We start from the raw sequence: 23555 nt of genomic DNA, 5'->3' as shown, positions 1-23555 counted from the left end.
AATGTTGCATGTAAGCACGTGGCCTGGGCTTATTAATGGTTTACTGTGAGATTTGCAATCCAGTGTCAGATAATGAGAGATAACAAAAAGCTGACAGCAGGATCGTTGTGGTGGGAAGTTAAAACTAAAGGACGATCAGGCTCTGACTTCCACTTGACACTGAGGTGTGAAGCTGTTCAATTTGGGCCATTTCTGTACTTCACTGAATGCAAAAGAACTTCTCTTCCTCTTTCATTAATTTTCTATGGACAGAAAGAAAAAGCTGAATGGTAAAACCTCATCAACCAGCATGCACATTTACATCTGATGTCAACCTTTCCTTGAGCACATTAAGGAAGAATGGATCAGTAGAGCATACCAGGTTAAGAATAGTGAAGGGGGCTGCATTAGGCATTACTGTCAATAGGCAATTGACCCTCAGACCGCTCTTCCTGCACTGGCCCTTGCAGGTGGTACAAAGTGACATATGCTTAGGAGAAGCCAGAGAAGCAAATGTCCCACCGGCCAAGTTGCTTCTGTTCCTCTTCATTGTCATCGACAGTTTGTTTCAGAAGGTAAGTAGATGAATGAAATACGCTTATTGACACTTACAGGAATGCTAATAGGTTTCCGTATTAACAAAATTCCTTCAAATGCAGGGCAATTATTGACAGGTCTTTAATATACAGCTTGGCAGCAAGCTCCAGGTCCTTACTTTGTTTTCTTTAAATACATCATACTATTGCAGAGCCAGGCTGTTTTCACAAAGAAATGAGTTGTATCGTTATACGAAGTGCTGTTAAAGAGGATTATAAATAGGCTTTAGACTACAGACTATAGCTTTGCTTTAGAGTTGAAAAAACCCCACATCAATCACCTGGCTAAGACTAAATCTTAACATCTCACCTTCCTAACAGATTTTAAAGGTCACAGATGTATAGAAATGTTCAGCTTAATCTTAAATGCATTGACTAGTCTGGAAAAGCATTTTAGGGTCTTTCCCTTTTTATTTTCTGCCAGCTATTTAAAATGTGAAAGAAGTGTCACTTATAACTAAAAAATGGATCTTTAAGGGAAGGCAGAGTATCAGAGATCAGACTCGAATCTCAGAAAGGTCTCTGCATCTCTGCTCTGCTTTTCAGTCAATCTGATTCCGTAATGTTTGCAGATTGCACTCGTTCACCCCCACTCCCCCAAATGGGTTATCAGCAATCAGCTACATGCTGGGGACAGAGAACAACCTCAAATGAGCTCTAGCTAAAAATAGCCATTTTCACATTAAAATCTTGAATCAGGCAGGAGAATGGGTTGCAGCTGGGACATCTTTTCTTTGCTTATGTCACCAATGACAAACACCAACAAGTACAGAAATCTCTTCTCCATTCCGAAGTTGTTGGGATTCTGCTTATTAAACATATTTTATTTTGCAATGATGTAATAGAAGTGCAAATTAAGCTGAAAGATGATTTCATATGCCTGACAATAGAATAAATAAAACCATTTTCAGTCTATATCCATCTAGACATAACTATGATTAATGTTCAAATTTACCCCACAGAAGTGATATTTAGGTAGGGAATATACCTGCTCTATGTATATTACTGTATGTTTGCAGATATAAAGAGGCACCCAAAGAAGATTCAGAGCCTGTTTGATCTGAGTTCTCCTCTGGAATTCACTGCTGACACTATAGGGAGACTGTGGGTAACACTCCATGCTGGTTTTGACAGGGATAATTTCCTTCATAGTAGCAGGGTTTTGGATTTGTGCTGAAAACCGTGTTGGTAATACTGGCATGTTTTCCTCATTGCTGAGCAGTGCTTACATAGAGCCAAGGCCTTTTCTGCCTCTCACCCCACCCCACCAGCGCGTAGGCTGGGGGTGTACAAGAAGCTGGAAGGGGACAGCTTTTCTTCCTGATAACCTCATCATCATTTCTGAAGAAATTTTTTATCTCATTGAGTGAAGGTAGAATTCTGGTGTGGGGTGAGGGCAGTGGTATATGAAGTTGTATGTCACAACAGTGTAAGTTTACCTTCACATTGTAGCTGGATTAAGTTCTAGCACTATGAAATGGAAAAGAAGATAGCTTATTGGGCTTCATGCCTAGCCTCGTAAGCATTATAGGATGGAAGGAAGCTGGGTGCCCTTCTGAAAGACATGCTATAATTCAGGCACAACTTACTGGATCTAAGGACTGCTTACATGGAAGGAAGCAATAATTCATGTGATAGCAGAATTTATTGGATGAAATTCTTTGGCCTAAGCAATGCAAATCAAGCTGGATAGTCATAGCTGTCTTTACTTGCTTCAAAATCCATGAATCCTGCAGGCTGATTCAGCTTGTGTTTGGTGAGGCTGTGTTAATTTTCTTATCTATACGACTTGCTGAAATAAGACCTTAGGAACTGACATCTTGAGCTGCATGTATTTTAAAGATCATGTAACATCTGTTTAGGAGCAAAGATTTATCTCACTGGCTTTATCTAAGATTCCCTCTTTTTCCAGTGTTGTTTCCTTGATGTATCTGAAAGGTTTGGTCATGGTAACAATATGCATTTGTTAAGAATCTAAAAGGTGATATTCAGAGCTAAACTATATCCCATTTAAGACAATTTACATAGAGTAAAAAGAACATAGGCTTCTATTGGTGTTGGTCTATCTACTTATTCAGGAGCAATGTGGCTGTAGTGGGGTTCTCACAATTTGCTGTGGCAAAACAGAGTTTATTCAGTATCAGAGGTGGGTTATCCCAAAGATGCTTTCCACATAACTTTATGCAAGCACAAGATCATTTAAGCCATTAAGATGGCAAACAGTAGCAAGAGATGATCATATGAACATCCTCATGGATGGTCTGTCTGCCTAACTGGGAAATTAACTATGAACAAGCAATAGTAATTTGCTAAAAATGCAGTTTCAAGTTAAACATGCGTTACAGATTTCTTTCAGATTCAGAGGATTCTTTGCTTTAAAGAGGAAAACTATAAAAAACTCAAGGTTTCATTTCTTACATTTCAGCAATCTTTTTAATTCATTTACCGATAAAGTTACCTGTAAATTAAATGTAATTTAGAAGCTTCTGAGAAAAAAAATAAGTCTGAAAAATAAAACCTGAAGCATTTGTATTTCAGAGTGAACAAAATGTTTCAATTGATTCAAGAGAATTTTCTCATTTTTAGAAGAAAGCTTCACACTGATTATTTACAATTTTGAACTGAACAGGAGGGGCGGCATTTTCTCTTGATATTTCTATTTGGCTAGAATTTTGCCAGCTTAAACAAACTAATGGTGAAAAAAGAAGGTTAAGACTGTGTAACAAGGATGATCAAGCAGTATGAAAATGAGAGGAAAATTAAAAAGATAAGTTTGGGGTTTTTTTTTTTGGAAATCCAGCTTCCTTGAAAGGCAAAGCCAAGCTGGGGGAGACATTCACTGGGTAAAGCAGTTGCTGCTAAACAAAGAGCATCTTCACCTAAGAAAGTGAAAGCGTGTAAGTTAACTCCAGTCTCCTATAACTGCAAGACAGTGTATCTAAGCAGGCATGCACTGAAGTGTATCATTGGATAAGAATAAGCATGTAAATAGACTGCTTGTGTTTGGGTTTAATTTGCTTTATTTTTTTGAGACATTTGCTAATCATATCCTTGCTTAATAAATATAGTATTTGTAACAGGATCCTGAGGAGAGAAAAACACATATCTGGTTTGACCTTCACATGACAATCAATAAAACCCAGGTTATATACAGATCCATATAAAAAATGGGACATCTGCCCTAAAAGGGAATAGGTGCAGCCACAGAAGTCAGTAAGCAAATAAGAAGAGTAATTAGTTCTATACCTGTGATGATTTACTAAAGGCATATTTGGAATATTTATGTAAACAAGTAGTTGTTTATATCCCCTCATATTCCACAGCAATCTCCCAGCATTACTAGTTTCTGGTACACTCGTGCAATAAAAATGGATATAGCCTTGAGCTGCCATCAGTTGCCATTACAGCTGGAGAACTGGCATTTCCTTTGCAAAACAAAAACAACATTGCAGTGCCCTTACTTTCAAAATTACCCTTATAACCGTTGTACTGTGCTTGGCTTGAAAAAGGTAGAAAGACTCCTTTTGAAACTTCTGTCTTTTCTTGTTGGGTATTGATTTCCGTATCTGGTGGTGTAGTGTGTGGTAGGTCTATGTACCAGGTGAGAAAAGCCTGATTCCCTGTCAGTGGAAGGGGAAAACTGCTTGGACGAGCTTAAGCTTAGTCTTCTGGCCATGATGCAAACCGTGGCATTGTTGTTTGCTTGTTCCATGCCACAGCCTGAACCAGCCGTTCTGAAATAAGACATGGTACTTTTTATAGGAACAAAGTTTCTGAGCCTTAGAGGAAAAACATAAAAATAACTCTTCCTTCCCTCCAAATCCTATTTGCATTATATAACCATAACTGCACTTGCTTACTAGATATCCCTCATGAAATAGAGCTTTCCTCTCTCTCCTCTCAGCTGGAGTGGTAACTTCAACACAAATCCTTTTCTGTGAAACATCCTGTCTCCAGAGCGCGCAGGGCTGAAGATGAGGGTAGTGTTTAAGGAGTATGTATGTAACAGTGGATGTTCTCCCCGCATCTGATGGGTTCAATTTGCTCCTGCTGCTGCGTGTGGACTTCTGTATTTAATCCAATACAAAAATATCCTGTCAGTTAGACAAACAGATCTGTATTTCATGTGAATGAACTTTTCTAATTCCTTCTTCAAACTCATTTACATTTTTATGCTCTGTAACATTAAATGATACTGAACTCCACAATGTGATTGAGTATTCTGTGAAAAAGTGCTTTCATTTTGTTTAATAACCTGCTGCCACGTAAGAAGATTGGGTACCCCGTTGTTCGATGAAACACCGAGTATCCACGTCTTTAGTTGTCTTTTCCATACCTGGCTTTGGCTCTGGTCTGCTAGAAATGTTGTGAGGAATCCTTTAGCAAACTACTCAGAGTCACTCTGACTCTGTTTCCCAAATGGAAATTGAGATAATAGCCTGTCCACACACCAAAAGAAAGACTCATTTATTTACTGTGAAGAAAAAGAAGTTAAATGACTGCATGACTCTTAACTATAAGGCACTTTCACATATGCAAGGCATATGCTTGCTGATGCACTTCATACAGCCAAATTACATACAAATGACAATGGATCTTAAGTCAGATTTAAAGTTTTTTGACATCTAACCATAAGCACTTCTGCACTTCTTCCCAGCAACTGGTGATAAAGGCTATAAGGGGAGAAGAAAGGCGGGAGGACCGGGATGGGTCTCTCTCTAATTGCTGACATGAGAGTCTTTTGCTATGCTGTCATGAACAGTCCAGGTGTGCACATCAGGACCTGATGGAGCACACAAGGGGTCCTCTTATTCCTGCCATGAAGCAATGAATTCCAGCGGTGGAGTGGCATAAACAGCTGGGAGCTGTAACTACCTTAGTTGGCACAGGTTAATTTAGAGGAGGTGAAGATGCTGAGGTAGACCTCTGTGCAGGTCCTCTGACAGGAGTCAGCAAATGACACTGAATTACACAGTAAGGAATTTATGTGCTTCACTGAGCAGATGCTACCCTGAGTATGTCTGTGGCAGCATTTCCTCAGAAGCTTGGCTCTAAACACTGTTTAGTGAGTGCTAACTGAGTGTACAGGTCAGGTTTTCTTAATGTGTAAGGAGTGTGAAAAATGCTTAATAAACCAACCAGCTGAGTGATCTGGAAAGAAACAGAATATATGAGACAGCATAGATAACACATACACAACCTGAAAGGTAAACTCTGCATTAGTAGTGAGTGGAGTGATACATCAATCTGTTAAAACTACACAGTTTAATGGACATCTTTGTTATAGTAAAGTGGGTTTTTGCAAGTCCTGATGCAGCTGAGGTCAATAGCAGAAGGCCCGCTGCCTGCAATAATTCTTGGATCATGCCAGAAAGACTAATGCTACGTTGTTTTATCCAATCCCCTTCAACTTTTCATTACAATAGTGATGTATTATGTAGAGAATGATATAGAGAAATAGCTGAAGCTAATTGGCCTATAAAACAATTAATTCAATAAGTCGGTGTTATACACTAGCATTCATGTTGTATGAGGTAAATTGTTTAAAGCATAAACAGAAACTATGGTCCAAAATAAGAGTTCATACACAAGCACTCCAAGAGTGAGGATGACATGAAAAGAGTGCAGGTGTAGAGAGACCTCTAGTGTTCCTTAGAAAAAAAAAAACAAACGTATTGCACAATTCTGTTCTTTTAATAATCGAAAGTGCTCAGCATAACCAGATCACCAGTTCTGTTAAACCTCATTTAGCATTTCCAGTGTGTTTTTAATACAATACATCAAAAAATAGCTGTACATTCTCAAATATATAAATATTAACCATAACTCCCATTTCTGCTATACTGCATAAACAGCACTGATGATCTAAGGCTGTTTTATCAGAGTAGTCTAAAGCAGCCCCAGGGTAACAGAGAATCATACATACATCTTTTCAAGTAGTTCTTCCATTTAATGCGAGATCTTAATATGAATACATTATTAGGGCTTGTTTCTTTTAGCAAGCCATCAAATTGTTGTCTTGCTAGGTGTGGAGTTTTTTCAGTTTAAGTAATTGCAGTATCATAAGGATTATAACAAACATATCTCAAAGCATTTTATTTTTAAATGGTAGCTTTGCATACTTTCCAGGTAGCTGAAAGGCCTAATCTTCATACTGCCTGTAGATGTGGACAATTTTCTGTGTGCAATTTATCTTGTGGCATTATCTGTGTAAGAAAACTTGCATATTTAACTATTACTTTGGCTTGCATGGAAGCTACTAGGACTGCCTTACTCTGATCGATAATAATGAATATCTATGTTGGCAGTTTTCAGAATTAATCCACCTCCTACAACGCTTTGGTGTAAATTACAGGTCTAACATTAGGCAAACAGTGGAAGTATATATGTATATATGTATGTATATGTATATAGAAGAGAGTTATATTGTGGTGATCAACATGTTATTTCAGTTCAGAAGACATAAAGGAAAATCTATGTGAATATTGTAAATATACCAGCAAGACTGACCTCAAACCAAATTGTTTCTCTTGGCCTTTGTTTATTACACTAAGTTGACAGGGAGAGAGCAGAGGAAGTCTGGCCGAAGGAAGAGGACCCCTCAAGCCAGTTCGCCTTCAGGCTCTGTAACAGATGTGCTTTGCAATGGAGTATGAGTGTCTTATAAATATGGACCACTGTCTCCTCCTGCTTAGTGCAGTATGTCAGCAGTGGTACCCTGGCTGCTGTGTCCTCTTCACTCTAGAAGTTCCATTGCAGATCTCCTGGTGCAAGAAGATGCTTCCATGTTTGCCTGGGCATTTAGTTGCTGAGAACAGCTGGCTAGAAGAGATTAGATCAGTTTTCCTAACTGTACAAGCTGTATCTTGATAGCTTCATATTGCTGAGAGTGATAAGAAAATCCATACCAAACCCCTTGTAAAACGGTTAGAGGAAGAGGAGGTGAGGAGTGTCTTAAAAGCAAACAGTTTTCCAAGCTGCTGTTTAGGACTGGCTGTTAGTTTTCAGCTTCAGTAGTCTCTGCTAATTCACTCACTCCCACAGCTGAGGTTTCCGATTACTCAAAAAATCTTCAGGTCAGCGGAGTTCCTCTGTTAGTCATGTTCTGTAGTCTCGAACAAATGCTTGGTTGACCATTCCAGTTGACCATCCTCATTTTAGAATAAAGTCAGTTAATTCTATCTGAAGGTGAAAATCCCTCTGAGCCCTAACTCCATGCTTCTGTGAACACCCTAAGAATTTGTTTCTTATCCTTCAGAGATAACTGCATTTAAATAAATCACTGAACAGGAATAAAACTTGCTTATGATGGAGTTCCAGGGGATTTTCTTAACTGCTGCTGACTGGGTGTTCTGCTGCCTTAGAAATGTGCGAGTATTATAGCAACTGAGAGAAGATACTCTATTACAAACAAAGAGAATGTCATCCTAATATTTTCAATAGGCAATTGGCATGTCTTGGAAAGTGAAGATGGTTTTGTTTGTATTAGTGCAATGGTGATGTTACTGAACGGGTTTGTCTATTGCCCAAGTTAAAAAACTGGTGAAACTCAGCTGAAAACAATACTGAAACACAGAGATAGTGACCTGTGATGTTAACTGATAGCTGGGGAACAGTGAGGAGCTATTGCTTCTCCTAAAATTAGTCAAGCACATTTGGCTCTTTGTGTTTCTAAGGATGTGTTTTCTTGTGGTTTTGTTGTGGGTTAGTTTTGGGGTTTTTTTTAATCTTGAGATCTCTCCTGTTCTTGTTGTGTTTATGGCTTCTATTCTTTCTCTGCAGGTCTAATATGTGTTAAGTGGTGGATAATGGTACATGGACAAGAAGTCACGTGACATTTCCAAACCAGGTATCTGTCATATCTGTCATATGCCTCAATAACTCCAGCCTTCTGCCATTCCATGCTTTTAAATGTACTATTTTTAGTAAATGAGCAAACAATTGCCAAGACTGCAAATGTTTCAGAGAAGAATGGCTTGAGAGCCTTTCCCTTTTCCCTCTGTCAGATGTTTCCGGTGGGTTAATAACTCCATCTACAGTTCGTCACTGAAATAGTTCCAGAAGTATTGGAAATAAGGGCCTGAACCAGGTCACTAATAAGATAAAATCCAGATGCTGTTCACATTTTATACAATGGACTAAGTGAGGAGAACGTGCTAGCGTAAGGGTGAAAGTGCAAAATTTTGATGTGTTTTGCTGGAACTGCTTTTTCCATGGCTCAGAGTAGAAGTGTTAGCATACAGTTGAAGCTATTCTGCAATGGATGTTGGCCAGTTTCTGTTTTGGTGTTAGAGACTTCAGGGTCTGTGGGCAGATGTCAGTGGGAAGGGTGCTAAGAGGCTTTCTCCGAGTGGGGCAGTAACACCCTGAGGCCATGCTCAGGATGGCCAAATGAGCAGATCACATCCAAAAGTCCAAGGTTGAAGTTGGAGGGGAAAAAAGTGAAAAAAGCTGTGATCAGATGCAGACATACACATCTGCTTCCCCCACAGTTTGAGCTGGCCAGACAAGCTAGTTTCTTTCTGGTCAGGTTTCAGCTGGCTGATGGTTGGCCTGGCTGCATGACTCCACTGCCTGCCAGCACAGGACATGCCGAAGAGACTCATCTGAACCTGACGTGCCGGTACAGCTCCAGGCGGTGTGGCCCAGCATAAGATGAACAACAGAGTTTCTGATAAGGGTCAGGGACATTCCCATCTTACATAGAAATCAATTTTCACAGATTATTCTTCTACTTTTATCAGCGCTAGTTGTGGCATTAGACCTGGGTAGCATTAAACATAGAGTCCGTGTACACAAATCACAGAGAATGTCTGTGTTGAGTATTTTTATGTGAGCGTGCTCGTCTGTTTGTGACCTGCTTTGCCATGTCCAAAATAGATACATATTAAAAATTACTGACGAGTATTAGTGTAAAATAAAAAGGTAATGGTAATGAACTCCAAAAAGAAGTTTAACTACTAATGAGTAATCATTATGACAGAGGTTATAAAATTTGTGGGCATCAGTTATAGCATGTATGTCCACATGTGGGCAGATGTATTAGAACACTGCTTTCAGAGAGACAATCTTTGCAGCTTTTGCCACCTTCTTTGGAAGCTGTGGGAACTCTGTGCTTCTGAGATCATTATTTTGTAGGAATCTAAACAGGCATTCTGCTATAGTAATTAGTGCAAGTTCCTACATAATTCTTTTTTAAAAAAAAATTATCCATCAAACCAGCTGTAAATTTATTAACAACAGACTTATGTAGTAGGTGAGCTGCTTAATAAAAAAGATCAGTTAACAAATTAAGGAGGACAGAAATACAAAAATGTTTTTCTAAGCCCAAAAAGCAAGTAGGAAGTAGAGCCAGGGTATCATGGTACTCCAGTGGTATTTTTTAGCATGTTACAAATGTAAATACGTTTTCTGCCACAGTAGGATTTGGCAATATGTACATATTATAGGTGTAGAGGTTAGACCACTGTAAAAAACACGATGCAATGCCTTTCATCTTTGTGACTGGTGAAGTCTTACTGTTGCACCATCTTCTTCCTCTGTGGTTGTCATTCCACACTGGTAACTTTGGCAAAGTCTTATGACAAAATAACTCTAAAACTAGTATTTGAACTAGGCATTTAAGCAAATACAGTACTTTATACTCAATTATCATGATAGCTAAACATTTCTTTCTGAATCAATTTTTTCCTAGTGTTATTTGCTCTTGAAATCCTTGGGAATTATATTCTAGTGACATCTGTTAACACTGCTGCACTTAACATGTAATTTGGAAGGGAAAAAAAGAAAACAGAAAACAAAAGCCCATGCCAATCTAAATGTGCTTGAAAGGTGCCAGATTGATAACTCTGGAGAATTGAGTCCTCTGTTTATCCTCTGAATTAGTGCAGCAAAATCAATGGCAGCATAAACTTGCTCATGTCACCCTGAAATGTCTTGTGCTCACTCAGCTGTGAGGGTAGCCTGGGCTTCATTTCGCCAGCAGTCCTTAGGATCCCAGAAGGATGCCGTCCTGTGGTGGAAGGACTGTACTGAGAACACTAAACTCATTTCAAATAATTTTCTGACCATCCATCTGGGGTCAAACTGTTGGTTGTACTTTGCAGTTCCAGTACAGATTACAAATGGTGATTTTGAATTAAAAGGCTTTATAGTGCCTTTCCAATCCCTTAACTATCTAATCCCCTGGTGTGTTTTATTTAATGCATAAACTTCCATTGACATGACAGAGCCAGAGGCATTACAATCTATCATGTCAAGACTTCATACATTAACAGTTCTTGTTAGCACGCATTGGCATGATACACTGTAATAGTTCTGAATTATGCTAATGATCCATGGATAATGGGTCGCAAGGAGATTTTTGAACCGTACCTTTAAACCGATGCCACAGTGCTTTTAGGATGTGTCAAAGTGCATGGAGGCTTGGCACTATAACACGCTTTAATGCATCTTCAGAGCACCTTATCTTGTATGCTCTGGTTTAATTGAGATTAAATGGCTTTGAAGGACCTAACACGATTTCAAGGACAATGCAGTATCTCATATACTCAGTGAAAGGTTTCTAATGTATTTCTTTAAAACCAAGACAAATATTCCATACAAACACATTACACCAAACTGATGTTAAAGGTCTGTCTCAAACTTAGAGAAGCCAATACAATTTGTATTAAAAGCATGGCGTAGTATTCCTGAGGCTATGACTACGATGGGGTGAGAGAATTACATAGGATCTTGGGTTCTGCAAGAGCAGCAGTTAAAGAAGTAGCAACAGAAGCAACACTTTTTGAAAGTAGAGGTACCTAGATCCTGTGGAAAGTCAGACTGAATTTGTGCCAGGGAAGGCTTCTGCAAGTATTCTTCTGGGGGCACATACTCTGAATGGTGTCAAGGCAGGAGCAGAGCCATCCTGCAAGTTTGGTTTAGTTTGTCCCCCAGCCTTTACTACATGACTGTAATAACGGTTTAAGAAAATTTAAACAGGTGTCGTATGAAAACAGAAATGACAAAGAGACTCGGCCCCCCTCCCCTTTTTTTGTAACTTCAGTTTAATACTTGGCATTTTATTTATTTGCAAACTTGTCCTCTATGCCTTCCTTCAGTAATGATATAAAGGTGCTGCAGTATCTTGGAAGATGTTGTTGTAGTCCAATAATGATAACTGTGTAGTTTCATGACCCTCCTGAGCTTATGTTTGAGGACTCATTGGAAAAGCTGCCATCATATCACAAGGATGTGAAGTGTAATACTGCCAATTTTTTGAATTATTCATTAGTTGGAAGGGAAAAGAAGCAGCAAAGACACAGCCTTCTTTTTATTTATGGTTTTACTACTCTTCATATTTTTTAAGTGAAGGGAATACAATTCTTCCATCTTTTCCACAGCTACAACTCAAACAGAAAAGAAAATGTGTATGCTTGAAAAGTTGGGATTTCTGGGAATACATTTTCCTCTTTTAGTTTGCATTTTAACATAAGGTAAAACATTTTTTTGACAAGGTAAGTAGAGTAAACAAAGATCAGTGAGAAAGCAGAAATTATTGAAGTACTGGAAAAACTGCTGCAGGCTACTTTTTCACACATTGCTGCTCAAGTCAGGATTACGCTATGACAGTTCTAACTCTCCTGCTGACATCCTTATAGACTCTATTACATTATTTACTTCTTGTAAAATAACATTCTATTACAGCTCCTTCATGTCCTGCTGCTATTCTAAGTTCAAGGGGAAGAAATTCTGCTCAACCATAATTCCTCTCTTCCAGCTCGTTAATACAGCTCCAAGGAGATCATTATTAAAAAGACCGATATGCAGCCTCTATTTCATGCCCCTTTTCCTGTTGCAGTAACAACTGTATTTCTAGGGTCTTGGTCTTCACTTAAATCAACAGCACTGCATAAGATGTATTAGCCTGTGTCTTGAAGTATCAGAAGAAGCATGCCCCACCCTGTGCTGAAGATGTAATGTCATTTTTATGTCCGTAAGGGGGAAAGCTTTCAGATATTTCTCTTGCTTTTTCATTTCAGGGAAGAGTGAAGCCAGGCATGCAATCGTAACTGATTTCAAAAGAAAAAGAATTGATTCTCAGCAGACTTGCCAGGAACATCTGTGGATAAAACAGGGTTAACAGCAGACAGGTCACTTGAACACTCTCTGAAAATTGGCTTATGTCTCTTTTTCAAAGTCAGGAGATAATCAAACACATATCACTGAGTCCCACGTAATGAGTCTGTTGAAACTTGTTTTATGGGGACACATACATATTAGGACCCAGAAAATGAATTCTCACCAAGCCCAGTTAGCAACTAGGTATACCACTAGCAAAATATTCCCACAGTATGGTAGAATGCTCCCAAAGCACCAGTCTTTGAAAAGTAGTACTTTCATGACTGCCTGAAATCACCCTGGCAAGTCAATCATCAGCCCTGCTGCTTGCAGTGTGAATCTTGAAAGCAGCACTCGGCACTTGAAGAACTGGCATCAAACCAAACAGCAGTGACCACACGCTTTGAGATGGTCAGAGGACAGGAACCCCTGGCATTACACACACAGTTCTGAGCAGTGCACTTCACCAGCTTTCAAAACCTGTTTGGACCATCCCTAATGAAACTTAGGTAGCATTTCATCAGTAGTAATACAGACAACATGATAATTATCTAATTATCCAGTCCTTGGGAAGAGATACTTAATAAACTTCCTAGCAAAAAGTGAATCATACATGTTTGTTCTTCAAGGCAAGCGGTGGAACGGCTGGAAAATCAGCACTGGCTGCAGTAGCATTTCATTATGTATGTGGTGGGTCCTGATAAGAGCAGTGCAGAGCATTTGGCTGTTGATCTCTGAAGTTTGGCAGGGACTGTGTGGGAATTACGGGTGACTTTTGCCACTTGCCTCTACCTGAACCAGGACTTCAGTCACTGTCTCTATTATTCTCACAGTTTGCTGCACAGCTTAGAGTTACGGCACTGAAACGGGGGATAAAGGTACATATGTGAGTGTGCTGTGTCAGAAGCTGGTGATGGTTAACTCTGTCTTCATGGTAATGGATATGGCTAATTGACTATCTCATTCATCATGAGAAGATTCTCTTATGACCCTTCACAGAGGCAAGAGATGAGAGTGGCAGGAGGTCCAATTTAAACAGTATGGTTACTAATTCTACTAGAGTAATCAAAGGGGATAGATACATGCTGTTTCGCTGAGATATGGGGCTATTGGTCAATCTAGAAGAATTATTTTGATTCCTGGTACCCTTTGATTTTGAGGGACTTTGGGACAGATTCCCATTGTTTTACTACACAACCTTGTCAGTCGGTTAGTCTGTGGAGTCCCTGGATGGGTCACACAGGCACAGGTACAGGCTATGTATTTATTACTGGCAAAGAAAAAAGCACGTTGCTTGCTAATGCTGCAAATTTTCATTTCCCCTAGGCATGAAAGATGATCCTCCTCTTCATCCCCTCGCTTATCTATCTCCCCAGTCTGACCTTCTTTTTCTGTAAGAAGGGTTGATTCTTCTCTGGGAAACACGTTTTGAAATAATTTCAGTAAAAAGACCATGAATATCTGACCAGCTGTTAAAGTCATTTAGTTCAAGTGCCCGTGGAATGCTTTTAAAATACAGTGTCCTAGCTCAGCTGGCACTGGTAATCCAATCTTTGAACCAGGGAGTCATTATATTTATCTGTTTGGGTCTGGGTTTTATATACCACCAATTACTGTTATCAAAATATGTTAAATTAACTGTGTTCTAGGAAAGCAGATAATTTCACTGTAGACTGGTAAATATCCAATTATAAATGAAGCTACCTTTTATTTATTGCAAAGGCTAGCACATTCATCAGTATGCCTAATTAAAATTTAACAATTAATAAGCAGTGGCAAACCCTGTACGAAGGTCAGTAGCAACCTAAGCAAACTTATCAAAAATGCAAAGGGGTTTAGAGTTTTTAAAAAGTTCATTTTGTCCTTAATTAACAGATCTAATTACAGCTCTGCCATAGCAAAATGCAAAATGATTTCTTCAAAAGACAAGAAGTCAAAGGTTTAATAGTGCAGATAACCTTCTTCTTCAGTACAAACTGACCCAAGTGTAGAATGGAATTTTACCAAGCAGTCAACAGAGTTGATTGGATGGCTTTGGCAGAAAATAAAGCTAAGCAATACATAGAAATCCCCAAACAACAAAGGAATTGAGAGGGAATAAAAACTCTTTTGCGTCTTGGGATTTGAAATAACACCAAGTCAAGACTTTGGATAATCTCCTTTCTTAGCAAGTTGTCAATGTATTTATTCTGTGACCTTTACTGGTTAGTTTTGAATAACACTTTCTGTTCTATAGTCTGCATGTGTTTAATTATCACCTCATTCAACAAAAATGGACAGTGCAAAAATCAAGGATAATCTAGCACAGTAGAGCTAAATACAACAGAGCGAAACAAAATTCCTGCAGTTAATAGGCAGCATTTAGGAGCTGAAGGGCGATTTTCCAGGTTTCACTGAAGGGGTTTAGTTATGCATTACTTCTTCAAGAAGACTAAGAAAAAGGTGAGCTTTATGTGTTCAGAGTTTTGCAGGAAGAGGCTGGAAATGAACAGAACTGGATTCATCAGTACGCAAATTAAATCTTTCTGGCTAATTTATGTGGGCAAGGGTCATTACATGTGGGTAATATGAAGTGGCTGAAAGAAAAACTAGACTGCTTAAAATCAATGATATATAGATGAAATGAATTGTTACTATTCATCTTTAAGTTTGGATTAGCAGAAAGAATACCGGTATGAGAGGCAAGATCTCTTCAGGGAAACCTGACCTACGTGAATATCCTTTTTGTTCCTTTTCATACCCTGCCAATGACAAAGTGAGTGTAGACCAACAGAACAGAAGTACCTAAAGTAGAAACAATTGAATCTCAGTAATTATCGTGGAGACACTCAAAAACAGAGAAGCCATATTCATCTTATACTGAAAACAAAGTGCATCATAACATTTTTCAACCAAAAGCTCATTAAATGCAACAGGAAAAGAGAGAGTCTGTTCTGAGCAATGTCTGTGAATCGTCCTTGATTATACAGCTCCACTATCATGACCTAAATTAATTTCATATGTCATGATAATTTTCTATTAGCTGTAGGAAGAAAAAAAATGAAATGTGCTCAGACTGATGAGCATTTTAAGACTTCTCTTTAATTACTTTTCTTAAAAATAACATAATCTTTGAGTTTTAAACTGCCTGGTTTGAACCAATAGGTAGCATCAACCATCAATAACATGCCATACTAATGTGGCCTCGTGCTAGTCGTGCGCAATAGATTTGAAAGCAGAAATTCTGAGGCTTTTAAATGTAACAAACATATTCTTTTTCTACTCAAAGGAGCCAGACATCCTGTGTGGCCATGACATGATCCCTTTCTCACCTTTAATGAAATTACAGTGATCTATCTAAAATGTGGGTGCTCAAAAAGAGTTTTATCTGCTATTTAGTCTGTCTCTGCATCCTGCCTCAGTAGAAGAGACAAAACTGGTCTTGCTGTGTTGCTAAAAAACACAGGTAGTAGAAAACACATACTGCATTGTCACATTTCTTTCTTTGATAACACTTTTAAGATAAGAAATGAACATAATTACTTGAGTTCTGCTAATGCGAAGTGAAATACAAGAGGTGGGCATTATTACTGTTACTGTTATTATTATTATTAAATTAGCAGGAAATGCAGTGCTACAAAAACTCTTCTAAGCAGTCACTCCCTCTTACAGACCATTAAAGGTTCACTTCACACATATCTTTTTCTTCCAGACTGAATCCTGAATCATTAATTTTGCACTTGACATTCATAAAAGAAAGCTTTTTTGAAGCAAAACCTTCTCTTGATGTCTGAATGCACCCTGAAGGTGTTAATCACCAGAGCCATAAATTCCAGACAAAAAGCCAACCAGGTACCTTGAATTTACTGAGACTTGAAAGCAGTAAGATGTGAAGATTTTTGTTTTATTTTCCAGCACCACACAATGTCCAGGCTTTAGACAGTATCTTTTATTAATAGCAATCTGAGTAAGAAGAGTTGTTTAATACAATATATGGCCCAAGACACTGTATGAAAGGGTGATAAGTTAGATTCAGGAGCAAAGAGAACCAAATCAAACCCTTCCTACTGTCCTTTGTTGAACTGTTGCTTTACAGAACAACTGGCTTTAAAAATAAAACTTACAGACAGACTTGAGAGTTAACGGTAAGTTGGGTTGTGCAGGTAAGGTACCTTTAATGAAGAGATAATTTTTTTTTTTTTTAATTCTGCCTACCCATACAAACTTTTTCTTTTTTCTCTTCTCTTTCCCTTTTTCCTTCTCTTTTTCCTTTTCCCTATTCTCTCCTTTCCAAGAGATTTTTCTCTGTCAGTGCTTCACCAAAATACAAAGTGAGTTCACAAAATACAAAGGGATCTTAAAATGTCCTTTAAAATTGTGTTTGGAAGAGACACTCCTTCCCTGTCTGCAGATATCTTTCCCAAAAGAGTTTCTCAGTTTGTTTTAAGAGTATCACAGCAATGTGAAAGAAAGGAACTGATTTTTTTTTACATTTCGAGTCTTCTGTGAAGCTTTTTCTTCCTCCTTTCCTATCCCTGCACAAGTACTTTCCAAATTAAAGCAAACACATGAAGCAAATTATGAGTTGTGCATAACTGTTACCGAATGAAGACCACCTATCTCGAATATTCTCAGGGTCAGAAATTCTGAATATCTCGTGCATTGTTGCCCTCTAGTGTAACTTCGGAATGTATGTAGAAGATTCCATCTGTAAAATTGAACAACAAATGCATGTTTCGAAGAGACAGGGCCAGATCTGAACCTGAGAAGAAGTGACCATATATCCATTAAAAGAGGTGTTTTGACTTCCATTGCGACAGTTATCTGTGGTCTTTACTAAGAACCAGCGCTTTGAATATTAATTTCTATACAAAAGGAGTGGGGAAATCACAGGGATCTTTACCTTGTTCTCCACATCTCCATACTCCTGAGAGCATGCCAGTGGTGCCATATGGGCATTTTGATCTAATCCCAGCTTTCCTGTGGCTGAAAGTTTCTCAGGGAGTTTAAAATGCTTGGTTTAGCAGTGGGCCAATATAAATAAAATAAACAAACACAACAGTGTAAGCTGAAAACAGCATTGTTGTAGAATGACATGAACAAATCGGCTTGCGATCTGTTACCATGTTTGGTTCATGAGACTTAGGTGTGCATCAAAGAATGGGGAAAAAGTAAATAATTATAATTTTTTATGGAAATATTCTAAGACTTTCCAATTTCCAGGGACATTTACAAGTTGAAATGGGAAGAAAATTACTCTAAGTCAGAGTTCTTTCCTCATGTCTAAAGCAAATTCTTGATGCCGACAACCCCAGACTGTAAGGGAGTGTGGATCCAGATCTGCCCTCTCCATGAAAGTAGGAATAAAATACCTACTACCCTCCTGGCAGAGAAAAAGTGTGTATTAGTAGACAGGCTACTAGCAATTAGCTAGAGTGGGTGCTGAAAATTATGACCTTGCATCACTATTTAGGTAACTCATTAAACCTGGTCTAATAACGTACTGGCTAGTTGCAATTTTAAGTAAAAGCAATCAACAGGAACAGTCAGTTTCTCTGAAAATTAGACTTCTAAATCGTGTTTTTGTTGGTGTTTAAGTAGTGTGTTCAGTGTTATTGCCAGATAAGCATTAAATACTGCATATTTCCTCATTTCATGGGGGCCTGCTGGAAAGTGTATCATGTGGCTTAGTGGGTAAAGTTACCACCGGGGAGATGCTAAGAGTTCAAATTCTGGATTTCCTGCATCATATTACTTTCCTGTGCATCATTTTTCCCATCTAGAAAATAGCATCAAGATAGCTTCAATAGTATCAAGCATCTAGAAAGTAGGATAATGAAATAATTCTCTTATGTAGAATTCTTTCCGTAGCTGGGATTTTACTAGATCATATCCAGACTTCCTCTGAAAGCTCTAAACATAATAGGATAAATTACTAGATTTTTTTCATTCTCTCCAAACTCACAATAGTTTTTTTTAAAAAAAATCTCTAAACTTCCTGAAAGTTTTGAACCCAGATCAGCAGGTAAATGCACTTTCCTCAAACCATGCATCATATTCATTTTTCTGCCATTTAGGGGGCAGTTTGAAGGAACTATCCAGAGGACTCAACTCAAGAGTCCCAAGTGATCCATAGAAAGTACAGCTCTGAGCTTTCTTACAGGTACTTTCATCCTGCACTTACACAGAACCTCATGTGCACCACTGGAAAAGATTTTGCTGGGAACATGCTGAGAAAATGCAGCAAAGAACTCTGCCCATTTCTTACTCAAAATTCTGAAGTCCCCAACGCAATGTGAATCATGACATCCTAGCTGTTTACAAACAAGAATTGTTACCATGCTTTTTACGTATTCATATTGGGCACGATTTTTATCTCATACTGATTTTACAGCTGTATACTGCAGTTAACTTTTATGACATAATGTGACCTATCCTAATAAAAGGAACAGAATCGGAGCAATGTTAAATATCCCATCATATTTTGTGATCTGTTTATCTGTTGCTTTAAATTTGTAAGGGGGGCTGCTCTATGTCTTCTTTTGCCAGCCATTTAAAGGCACTGATTAGACTTTTGAAGTCATTTGGGCACTTGCCATGCTCATTACCTCCCAGAAATTTCAAAACAGCTGAGATTCTTCTGGATGTAAAGGATTTTGACAAGAGTGAGATACTACAGTTTTTCCAAACTGTCAATAGTAATTTATTTACATCTTCAGAAAGGAAATATCTTTCAAAATGTGACCCTAATCCCTGAGAAGAACAGACCATGGCATCCCAGTAGTGGATGTGTTACATGACGCTTTTAAAACACACTTTCCCATTATTTTTACACATCTCCTTGACCTGCCTGCAAAAAGTTTGCATTCAGACAGTTTAGGGAGATTTAGAAACTGATCTTAAACAAGAACCTATTTTTCTAAAAGATTGCAAATGTCTCTAACATTTCATGCTCTGAAGCTCATTTTTTTAACGATGCTCATAACTATATTTTTATGGTGAATCTTTATGATTCAGAGAAATCAAATCTCAGAGTGATTTGTGTGCCTCTTAGCATGGTTATAGCTTTATAGTAATCTTAGAATTTGTACTAGTTGTTTTTTATGTTCAAGGCCTGTTAAGGGATTTATATCTGAAGCTAAAAGGGTAAATGTACTGCAGGTTGCACAGGTTCCTAGTACATCATGAGGCCAATTGCCTTCACGTATGTGGCTGAGGTTTTCTAGAGAGAAGTTCCACTTAGAGGCAGGGAAGACTTCCCAGCAGCAGCAAAAAGATTTACTTGATAGCCCACAGCAACTGCAGCCATCACAGTTATAAATGCTTGTATCCACAGAGGAATCTGTCGGGGTAGAGACACTCAGCATAGCTCTTCATATGCGTTAAATGTATTTGTAACAACATAAGAGGAGGCTCCACACAACTCAGCAAAAGATACAGTGTGGAAATAAGCTCTGGCTATTCACTTTCTGTTCTGAGCAGCACAGCTGTACTGGCTGATCCTAATGAAAGGGCCAGCTGCCATCTCTGAGCAAAGGAAGTGCGTGTGGTGCATAAGCTACCTTCATCCTCTGGCCCTGGGACACAGCTGCCTTTGGGCCATGACTGAATTTGTTGTACTCTAGATTTACTATTGAGCCAGTCACAGTAGTAGTATATGTAAGGAAGACTGCACCTTTACATCTAAATCGAAGTGCAGATGAGCAGGATATTTTGTGGACAGAATGCCAGGGTTTAATGTGGGGGGCATTTAGTCCTTATTTTTTGCATAAGCAACCTAGACTGGCAGGTGGGCTGCCAAAGAATTCTTCTGAGTTCAGAAAACCTACAGGTCATTGGTTGCACCTGCCTGTCCCCGTGTTCCTTCTCCTTCTGGTCAAACATGCAGCTACATATACTGTTCCCTTCACAATCAATAGATTTGTTCCCTGTGTGCCTTTTTCCTTTTACATGGCAAAACCAATTTCCAGGGTCTTTTTATTCGTGTTAGCACTGTAGAATCAACAGAGCAGTAGGGAAGTAGTCTGGATATTTTTTTCTTTCTTACATTAACAATTGAGTTTTAACTAAGATCCCACTTCAGAAGAGCAGTAATGAAATGCACAAGTCAAGGAGAACACAGCTGTGACTTTCAGAGTTTGCAGGGCTGTCAGCAAGAGAAGAATGTATCTTTACCTTTAAAGTGGGCAAATTTATTCTGTAAGACTTTGAGAGAAAATAAATTTGGAACTTCACAATGCTATTTATTCAGAGACACTTTTCAGCATATAACCACTTCTTAAAGTTCTCATAATAGTCAATAGGAATCTCATAAGAATCTCAATGCACCTTACATTCTTACCTCTGTCAAGAGTCAGCAACCAAGTTGATAACAAGACCTATCTTCCTTTATTTTGCTGGAGAGACTCTTTTAATCAGTTCACAGTTGCCTGGTATGTGTCTAATTTTATGCAGCAAGAAAAAGATGAGCATATCCATACTGACTTAGCAAGTTCAGAGATATTTTGCTTTGAAATTTACAAACAGATAGGATCCATGACTGGAATTACAAATGTAGATAAGCATAACACATTTAGAATTTCATTTCTTTTCTTCTAAATTGTTTCTCTGCAGCTTGTCATTGCTTGTGTAATGTACCAGCAGACTCAGGACAGACACAGTAACACAAGTGTCATCAGGCCACATTTAGATTAGCATACAAACTCTGGTTTCACGTATGCAAATACATATTTTAAGACTGTTCATATTTTAAAGTAAAGCTGTATGTGAGCTATATGGAAGAATAACAAGAAACAAGAGAAGTTCAGCTTTAAATGCATTCCTACCACTATGTCTGGAAAATCTCCACTGCATTCTGTAGAGTTTAAAATCTGTACCGAGAAGAAAACTTGGCCCTGGAGGTAGTGCAGACTACATTGTGTAGGTTTAGCTAGGAGCAGGATGAACTAGAAGGAGAAATGGGTCTATGTAGTTTAAGACCTTAGTTTTGGCCTTGAGCCCCATAAAGCAGAATGACAGAGAAAAGCCCATTTTAAGCATCAGTTGTTAGCTCAGGAGCTGACATCCTAAGGGTGTTGGTGTTATGTGTACCTCCAAGCAGGTACTTAGCATCTAATGCGTTTTAATGGAAACAATTTGATCCAAGTCTTAAGATGTTGAGTGATATCTCATATAGGGTTTTGAGGATCCAGGTAGCTTAAATCTTACTGGGTTTGGTACCTGGAGTCACGTTCCTCTTCATGTTCTGAGCCATATCTATTCTTCCTGCCTGCAAGGCCTGAGCACAAGTGTGAACTGGTCTCCATGTGCCTGGGTTTCCTCTAACGGAAGAGCAACAGAAGGTTCAACATGTAGGGCTGTACCTGTTGTAACAGAGTTTGGCATGACATGCAACAGATAATGGGTGCTTAAGCTTATTTAGGATCTGTATCTCGTATGTTGGCACTAATTAGTTCCTTAAATCACTGCTGAATGAAAGCACAGAATGAAAAACTTTTTACCCTCAACAGAGTCCTTTCCAAATTAGGATGTTTGCTTCAACATGTTGTACTTGCAATCTACCTGTTCTGTAGCTACACAGAGAACTCACAGTTCTGGTGTCTCTCCCGGACTCTGAAGTATGTTCAGTTTCAACCAGTTTAGTAGTAAAAGATCCTCCCTTAGTAGTGGCTACAAATATCAGAATTCCCACTGTGAGGAAAAATTTAAATATTCAAAAATTCCCCTTCAAGGCCATTCAAGGCACTATAAGAAATTCTGCTTGTCTGTGTCTTTTATCTTGCTAAGAAAAGCAAAACCATAAAACTTTAAAAGAAACAAAATTTGCCTTTGACCTTACACTTGCTTGGATCGGGCATTAACATGTATGGAGCCAGAGGCTTTAGTCAGCAGCTGAATGTGTTTGCAAGTTTAATGATACAGTGTCCAACTTCTTCAATTACAATAGTAGAGCTTAATCACTGTAATAGCAAGCTCTTAGACAACTGGAAGCCATATTCTGCTCATACTTGCTACTTTTCTTTTTACCTGTTACAGTGCAGTTGGGCATCTGCTACTTTCGGCAAATTCAAGTCGACATTGTCTTAGAGAGGAAGAGAAGACCACAGCTGCATGCCTTAATTGTAATTCCCAGAGAACCTGAGCTGGGCTGGCTATGGAAAATGAAGTAATTCCCTTGGTCCAGTATAAAAAGGATACGGTAAGTGCTGTTCTGGTTGGCTGTTTTTATGATGGAGGGGAGGCCTTTAGGGGAAAGTCTTTAGGCAAAGACACTATTAGAAAAAGTTTTTCAAAAATTTTAAGCTGTATGTTTTGGTTATCAATTAGATTTCTTTAGCGGTCAGGCTGAAGAGAATTGTCCCTTTGTTCTTAAGCTCTGGGTTTAGAATATAGTAAATATACTTGTCTTTCTAACAGGCTTTAACTGTAGGCTTTGAAATGGTAGTTGACTCGATATGTTCTTGGCTTGCTGACCTTGCTTTATCCTCTTAACAGAGTAAATGATCTCATGTAATAACAAACCTGACAGATCTTCATAATTGATCACTATTCCTGACATATGAAGGGCACAGGATGCAAACTGAATGAAGCAGTGTTAAGTATTGTGCAATGTAAGTATTGATTCTTTTAATAGCAGTACTGCTTTTCTCTGTAAGTGCCCACCTCAGCAATAAGAAATTATGGGGGAAGATAGAAGTGGGAAGTAAAATTAGACTTACATGAAAAAAATATGTAACTGATAACTCAGTGAGAGCCTGCCAAGTAGTCTCTCATTGCCTAAGGGTTCAGTTTTACATAAAGCCCTTAATGGCATCAATAGATTCCTTTTGGACTACTGAAGGCTGAAACAAGTAGAAGTGGGAGAGGAGTAATAAATCAACACTGCTTGTACTAGACACA

The 23555-nt window shown here is 38.6% G+C and overlaps 1 protein-coding gene across 3 annotated transcripts in view; it reads right to left on the bottom strand.

Annotated features, from left to right (window-relative positions):
- The window catches only part of ADAMTS18 (ADAM metallopeptidase with thrombospondin type 1 motif 18), a 485565-nt gene that overhangs the window by 50074 nt on the left and 411936 nt on the right, over positions 1 to 23555 (bottom strand). For all 3 annotated transcript variants that reach the window (XM_080410687.1, XM_080410685.1, XM_080410686.1), the window contains one exon: positions 1 to 23555. This exon is cut by the window's left edge and continues 50074 nt beyond it; it is cut by the window's right edge and continues 24759 nt beyond it. The gene's annotated coding sequence lies outside the window, so the exon portion shown is untranslated.

This window comes from Falco punctatus (assembly GCF_963210335.1).
Source record: "Falco punctatus genome assembly, chromosome: 14".
NCBI classification, from domain to species: domain Eukaryota; kingdom Metazoa; phylum Chordata; class Aves; order Falconiformes; family Falconidae; genus Falco; species Falco punctatus.
This window is presented reverse-complemented; position numbering and strand designations above follow the sequence as displayed.